The sequence below is a fragment of the Oncorhynchus keta genome, unplaced genomic scaffold (genome assembly GCF_023373465.1).
Source record: "Oncorhynchus keta strain PuntledgeMale-10-30-2019 unplaced genomic scaffold, Oket_V2 Un_contig_14279_pilon_pilon, whole genome shotgun sequence".
NCBI lineage: Eukaryota > Metazoa > Chordata > Actinopteri > Salmoniformes > Salmonidae > Oncorhynchus > Oncorhynchus keta.
This window is the reverse complement of record NW_026278650.1, coordinates 1-6,971: the sequence shown is the minus strand read 5'-3', so window position 1 is coordinate 6,971 and position 6,971 is coordinate 1. Positions and strand designations below refer to the sequence as shown.

The 6,971-nt window shown below is 48.6% G+C and overlaps 1 long non-coding RNA gene across 5 annotated transcripts; it reads left to right on the top strand.

Moving 5' to 3' along the window:
* Positions 1-1,945: 1,945 nt before the first annotated feature.
* Positions 1,946-3,149, top strand: LOC127918469 (uncharacterized). 5 transcript variants are annotated; one of them, XR_008100112.1, is made up of 4 exons: positions 1,946-2,055; positions 2,099-2,141; positions 2,313-2,398; positions 2,485-2,709. It is a non-coding gene; the product is annotated as an uncharacterized LOC127918469 (long non-coding RNA). The 5 variants fall into 5 exon arrangements; XR_008100111.1 differs by lacking the exon at positions 2,099-2,141; XR_008100108.1 differs by lacking the exons at positions 1,946-2,055; positions 2,099-2,141 and adding an exon at positions 3,093-3,149 and having other exon boundaries at positions 2,255-2,398; positions 2,485-2,656.
* The last annotated feature ends 3,822 nt before the right edge of the window (positions 3,150-6,971 follow it).

Below are 6,971 nucleotides of genomic sequence, written 5' to 3'. Positions count from 1 at the left end.
ATATCTACCATCCTAGTCTAATATCTACCAAGCTGGTCTAATATCTACCATCCTGGTCCAATATCTACCATCCTGGTCTAATATTTACCATCCTGGACCAATATCTACCATCCTGGTCTAATATCTACCATCCTGGTCTAATATCTACCATCCTGGTCTAATATCTACCATCCTGGTCCAATATCTACCATCCTGGTCTAATATCTACCATCCTGGTCTAAAACTGTATCTATCATCCTGGTCCAATATCTACCATCCTGGTCTAAAATCTACCATCCTGGTCCAATATCTACCATCCTGGTCTAATATCTACCATCCTGGTCTAATATCTACCATCCTGGTCTAAAACTGTATCTATCATCCTGGTCCAATATCTACCATCCTGGTCTAATATCTACCATCCTGGTCCAATATCTACCATCCTGGTCTAATATCTACCATCCTGGTCTAATATCTACCATCCTGGTCTAATATCTACCATCCTGGTCTAAAACTGTATCTATCATCCTGGTCCAATATCTACCATCCTGGTCTAATATCTACCATCCTGGTCCAATATCTACCATCATGGTCTAATATCTACCATCCTTGTCTAATATCTACCATCCTTGTTAATATCTACCATCCTGTCCAATATCTACCATCCTGGTCTAATATCTACCATCCTGGTCTAATATCTACCATACTGGTCTAATATCTACCATCCTGGTCTAATATCTACCATCCTGGTCTAATACTGTATCTCCCATCCTGGTCTAATACGGTATCTACCATCCTGGTCCAATATCTACCATCCTGTTCTAATATCTACCATCCTGGTCTAATACTGTATCTACCATACTGGTCTAATACTGTATCTACCATCCTGGTCTAATATCTACCACACTGGTCTAATATCTACCATCCTGGTCTAATATCTACCATCCTGGTCTAATATCAACCATACCGGTCTAATATCTACCATCTTGGTCTAATATCAACCATCCTGGTCTAATATCTACCATCCTGGTCTAATATCTACCATCCTGGTCCAATATCTACCATACTGGTCTAATATCTACCATCCTGGTCTAATATCTACCATCCTGGTCTAATATCTACCATCCTGGTCTAATATCTACCATCCTGGTCTAATATCTACCATACTGGTCTAATATCTACCATCCTGGTCTAATATCTACCATCCTGGTCTAATACTGTATCTACCATCCTGGTCTAATACTGTATCTACCATCCTGGTCTTATATCTACCATCCTCGTCTAATATCTACCATCCTGGTCTAATATCTACCATACTGGTCTAATATCTACCATCCTGGTCTAATACTGTATCTACCATCCTGGTCTAATACTGTATCTACCATCCTGGTCTAATACTGTATCTACCATCCTGGTCTAATATCTAACACACTGGTATAATATGTACCATCCTGGTCCAATATATACCATCCTGGTCTAATACTGTATCTACCATCCTGGTCTAATATCTATCATCCTGGTCTAAAATCTACCATCCTGGTCTAATACTGTATCTACCATCCTGGTCTAATATCTAACACACTTGTATAATATCTACCATCCTGGTCCAATATCTACCATCCTGGTCTAATACTGTATCTACCATCCTGGTCTAATATCTATCATCCTGGTCTAATATCTACCATCCTGGTCTAATACTGTATCTACCATCCTGGTCTAATATCTATCATCCTGGTCTAATACTGTATCTACCATCCTGGTTCAATATCTACCATACTGGTACCTTACTGCTGTTCCTGGAGAGAGACACTCCTGTAGGTTTTAACTCCAACCCTGTTCCTGGAGAGAGACCCTCCTGTAGGTTTTAACTCCAACCCTGTTCCTGTAGAGAGACCCTCCTGTAGGTTTTAACCCCAACCTTGTTTCTGGAGAGAGACCCTCCTGTAGGTTATAACTCCAACCCTGTTCCTGGAGAAAGACCCTCCTGTAGGTTTTAACTCCAACCCTGTTCCTGGAGAAAGACCCTCCTGTAGGTTTTAACTCCAACCCTGTTCCTGGAGAGAGACCCTCCTGTAGGTTTTAACCCCAACCCTGTTCCTGGAGAAAGACCCTCCTGTAGGTTTTAACTCCAACCCTGTTCCTGGAAAGAGACCCTCCTGTAGGTTTTAACTCCATCCCTGTTCCTGGAGAGAGACCCTCCTGTAGGTTTTTAACCCCAACCTTGTTCCTGGAGAGACCCTCCTGTAGGTTATAACTCCAACCCTGTTTCTGGAGAGAGACCCTCCTGTAGGTTATAACTCCAACCCTGTTCCTGGAGAGATACCCTCCTGTAGGTTTTAACTCCAACCCTGTTCCTGGAGAGAGACCCTCCTGTAGGTTTTAACTCCAACCCTGTTCCTGGAAAGAGACCCTCCTGTAGGTTTTAACTCCATCCCTGTTCCTGGAGAGAGACCCTCCTGTAGGTTTTAACTCCAACCCTGTCCCTGGAGAGAGACCCTCCTGTAGGTTTTAACTCCAACCCTGTTCCTGGAGAGAGACCCTCCTGTAGGTTTTAACTCCAACCCTGTTCCTGGAGAGAGACCCTCCTGTAGGTTTTAACTCCAACCCTGTTCCTGGAGAGAGACCCTCCTGTAGGTTTTAACTCCAACCCTGTTCCTGGAAAGAGACCCTCCTGTAGGTTTTAACTCCATCCCTGTTCCTGGAGAGACCCTCCTGTAGGTTTTAACTCCAACCCTGTAGGTTTTAACTCCTGGAGAGAGACCCTCCTGTAGGTTTTAACTCCAACCCTGTTCCTGGAGAGAAACCCTCCTGTAGGTTTTAACTCCAACCCTGTTCCTGGAGAGAGACCCCTGTAGGTTTTAACCCAACCCTGTCCTGAGAGTCCTTTTTTAACTGTTCCAACCCTGTTCCTGGAGAGAGACCCTCCTGTAGGTTTTAACTCCTACCCTGTTTAGTACCCTGGAAGAGACCCTCTCCTGTAGGTTTTAACTCCATCCCTGTTCCTGGAGAGAGACCCTGCCCTGTATAGGTTTTAACTCCAACCCTGTCCCTGGACCCTCCTGTAGGTTTTAACTCCAGACCCCTCCTGTTCCTGGAGAGAGACCCTCCTGTAGGTTTTAACTCCAACCCTGTTCCTGGAGAGAGACCCTCCTGTAGGTTTTAACTCCAACCTGTTCCTTCCTGGAGAGCCTCCTGTAGGTTTTAGACTTTTAGTGACTACTTAGGACCAGAGCCCTCTGGAGAGGGGTTTTAACCAGGAACCCTCCTGTAGGGTTCCTGGAGAGCCCTGCCCTACCCTGTTTATAGGACCAGAGCCCTCTATGGGTCCAGGAACAGGGTTGGAGAGCCCTGCCCTGTATAGTGTACCAGGACCAGAGCCCTCTATGGGTCCAGGAACAGGGTTGGAGAGCCCTGCCCTGTATAGTGTACTACTTAGGACCAGAGCCCTCTATGGGTCCAGGAACAGGGTTGGAGAGCCCTGCCCTGTATAGTGTACTACTTAGGACCAGAGTCCTCTATGGGTCCAGGAACAGGGTTGGAGAGCCCTCTATAGGTTCAGGAAACAGGGTTGGAGAGCCCTGCCCTGTATAGTGTACTACTTAGGACCAGAGTCCTCTATGGGTCCAGGAACAAGGTTGGAGAGTCCTCTAGGGGTCCAGGAACAAGGTTGGAGAGCCCTGCCCTGTATAGTGTACTACTTAGGACCAGAGCCCACTATGGGTCCAGGAACAAGGTTGGAGAGTCCTCTATGGGTCCAGGAACAAGGTTGGAGAGCCCTCTAGGGGTCCAGGAACAGGGTTGGAGAGCCCTGCCCTGTATAGTGTACTACTTAGGACCAGAGTCCTCTATGGGTCCAGGAACAAGGTTGGGGAGCCCTCTAGGGGTCCAGGAAACAGGGTTGGAGAGCCCTGCCCTGTATAGTGTACTACTTAGGACCAGAGCCCACTATGGGTCCAGGAAACAGTGCATTAAACAGACAGTTTGTTATGTTGAAAGGTGCCATTTCCTGGTTGCTGAAATTCTACTGGTTAGCCTCATTTCAGTTTCTGTGATAAAACAAAGCAATGTATCGAGTAGATAATCGTTATACCATCCAGACCACTGTGAAATATCTTTTCAATAACCAAAAATAAGCACAGATGTGTCACTTCTTAGACTGGCTTTCACTGAGACTGACAGATCTATAACTCACTTTCTATGTGATTTTTTTTTATTTTAATTTAAGAAAATCTCATTTGATCAGGAAAATGATATGCTTTGTTGTTTCTGTCGTTATGTACCATCACGAGTAGTGTTTCTCTTGTTGATGTCTGATCTCTCTGTCTCTGTCTCTGTCTCTCTCTCTGTCGCTTTCTTTCTCTCTCTTTCTCTCTCTCTGTCTCTCCCTCTCTCTCTCTCTCTCTCTCTCTGTCTCTGTCTCTGTCTCTCTCTCTCTCTGTCTCTCTGTCTCTGTCTCTGTCTCTGTCTCTCTCTCTCTGTCTCTCTTCTGTCGCTTTTCTCTCTTTCTCTCTCTGTCTCTCCCTCTCTCTCTCTCTCTCTCTGTCTCTGTCTCTGTCTCTCTCTGTCTCTCTCTCTGTCTCTCTGTCTCTGTCTCTGTCTCTGTCTCTCTCTATCTCTGTCTCTTTCTGTCGCTTTCTTTCTCTCTTTCTCTCTCTGTCTCTCTCTCTATCTCTCTCTGTCTCTCTCTTTTTATCTCTCTCTCTGTCTCTTTCTTTATCTATCTCTCTATCTCTCTGTCTCTCTCTCTGTCTCTGTCTCTCTGTCTCTGTCTCTCTCTGTCTCTCTCTCTCTTTCTCTCTCTCTCTGTCTCTCTCTGTCTCTCTCTCTCTCTCTCTCTCTCTCTCTCTGTCTCTCTCTCTCTCTCTCTCTGTCTCTCTCTCTCTCTCTCTGTCTCTCTGTCTCTCTGTCTCTCTGTCTCTCTCTCTCTCGTCCACTTGGTCATGTAGGAAGCTCAGGAGGACTCCTGCCTGCCATGCGCACACACACACGTAAAAAGACACACACACACACACACACACACACACACACACACACACACACACATACACACACACACACACACACACACACACACACACACACACACACACACACACACACACACACACACACACACACACACACACACACACACACACACACACACACACACACACACCAACAGAGATCAATTGGTGGAATAATACATTAAAAGCAGGGGAAGTGGGAATTAACTAAGGTGGGGGGGCAGGAGGGGGGCAGGAGGGGGGGTAAATTAATAAAAATACGTTGTTTTTTTATATCAATATTATAATATACACACAACATATAAAGTTGATTCTCCTGTGGTCAGCCTCCCTAAACCCTGCTGCTCTTTTGAAGGCATCATTAGCTGGGTTTTATCAGTATATTGACCCAAAAGCAGTACCTGAGGGGGTTACTCTAGCTGCTCGCTACATTCACTATGCTATCCAGCGCTGTGCTCCCCCACCCACCCACCAGACCCACCCGGCAGGAACAGGAGCTGTACCCCCACCCACCAGACCCACCCGGCAGGAACAGGAGCTGTGCCCCCCCCCACCAGACCCACAGCACAAATAGGAGCTGTACCCCCCACCCACCAGACCCACCCGGCAGGAACAGGGCTGTACCCCCCACCCACCAGACCCACCCGGCAGGAACAGGAGCTGTACCCCCCTCCCCCCACCAGACCCATCTGGCAGGAACAGGAGCTGTGCCCCCCCACCAGACCCACCCGGCAGGAACAGGAGCTGTACCCCCCCACCAGACCCACCCCCCAGGAACAGGAGCTGTACCCCCCACCCACCAGACCCACCAGGCAGGAACAGGAGCTGTCCCCCCCCCACCCACCAGACCCACCCGGCAGGAACAGGAGCTGTACCCCCCCACCAGACCCACCCAGCACAAATAGGAGCTGTACCCCCACCCACCAGACCCCGGCAGGGAACAGGAGCTGTACCCCCCACCAGACCCCCGGCAGGAACAGGAGCTGTACCCCCACCAGACCCCCAGGAACAGGAGCTGTACCCCCCACACCAGACCCCCAGGAACAGGAGCTGTACCCCCCAGAACAGGAGCTGTCCCCCCACCAGACCCCCAGGAACAGGAGCTGTACCCCCCACCCACCAGACCCCCCGGCAGGAACAGGAGCTGTACCCACCCCAGGAACAGGAGCTGTACCCCCCACCCCCAGACTCCTCAGGAACAGGGCTGTACCCCCACCAGACCCCAGGAACAGGAGCTGTACCCCCCCACCAGACCCCCAGGAACAGGGCTGTCCCCCACCAGACCCCTAGGAACAGGGCTGTACCCCCCCCAGGAACAGGGCTGTACCCCCACCAGACCCAGGAACAGGGCTGTACCCCCCCCAACCCAGGAGCTACCCTCCTCCCCTCACCAGACCTCCAGGAACAGGGCTGTGTGCCCCCACCAGACCCCCAGAACAGGGGCTGTCCCCCCACCAGACCCCCCAGGAACAGGAGCTGTGGATTGATGAAATAACACTTTGAAGTGGATTCTTTCCATTTGAAGGATGAACCATCTGGGATTTGTGTGTGTGTGTGTGTGTAATGTAAGCGTGTGTGTGTGTGCCGCGCGTGGGTGCGTGCGTGCGTCAGTGTGTGTGTGCGTGTGTGTGTGTGTGAGAGGAAACTATCGCTCGTTCGTTGCTCATGTTATTTCATATTTGCTCTGATTCCTGATTCCCCTGATTAGAACAATGAGTGCTGTTGTGTGTTTTTACTGAATGATAGAGGAATGTTAAAGATGTCTGTCCTCTGCCTCTATTGATTTAGTAAACAGTTTGATAGTTTAAAACCCTGAGTCTGAGCCCTGTCTAAGCCGGGAGGAATTCTCACTAAGCTACAACATATGGAATTAATATAATAATATAATATATGCCATTTAGCTGACGCTTTTATCCAAAGCGACTTACAGTCATGTGTGCATACATTCTACGTATGGGTGGTCAAGGGAATCGAACCCACTACCCT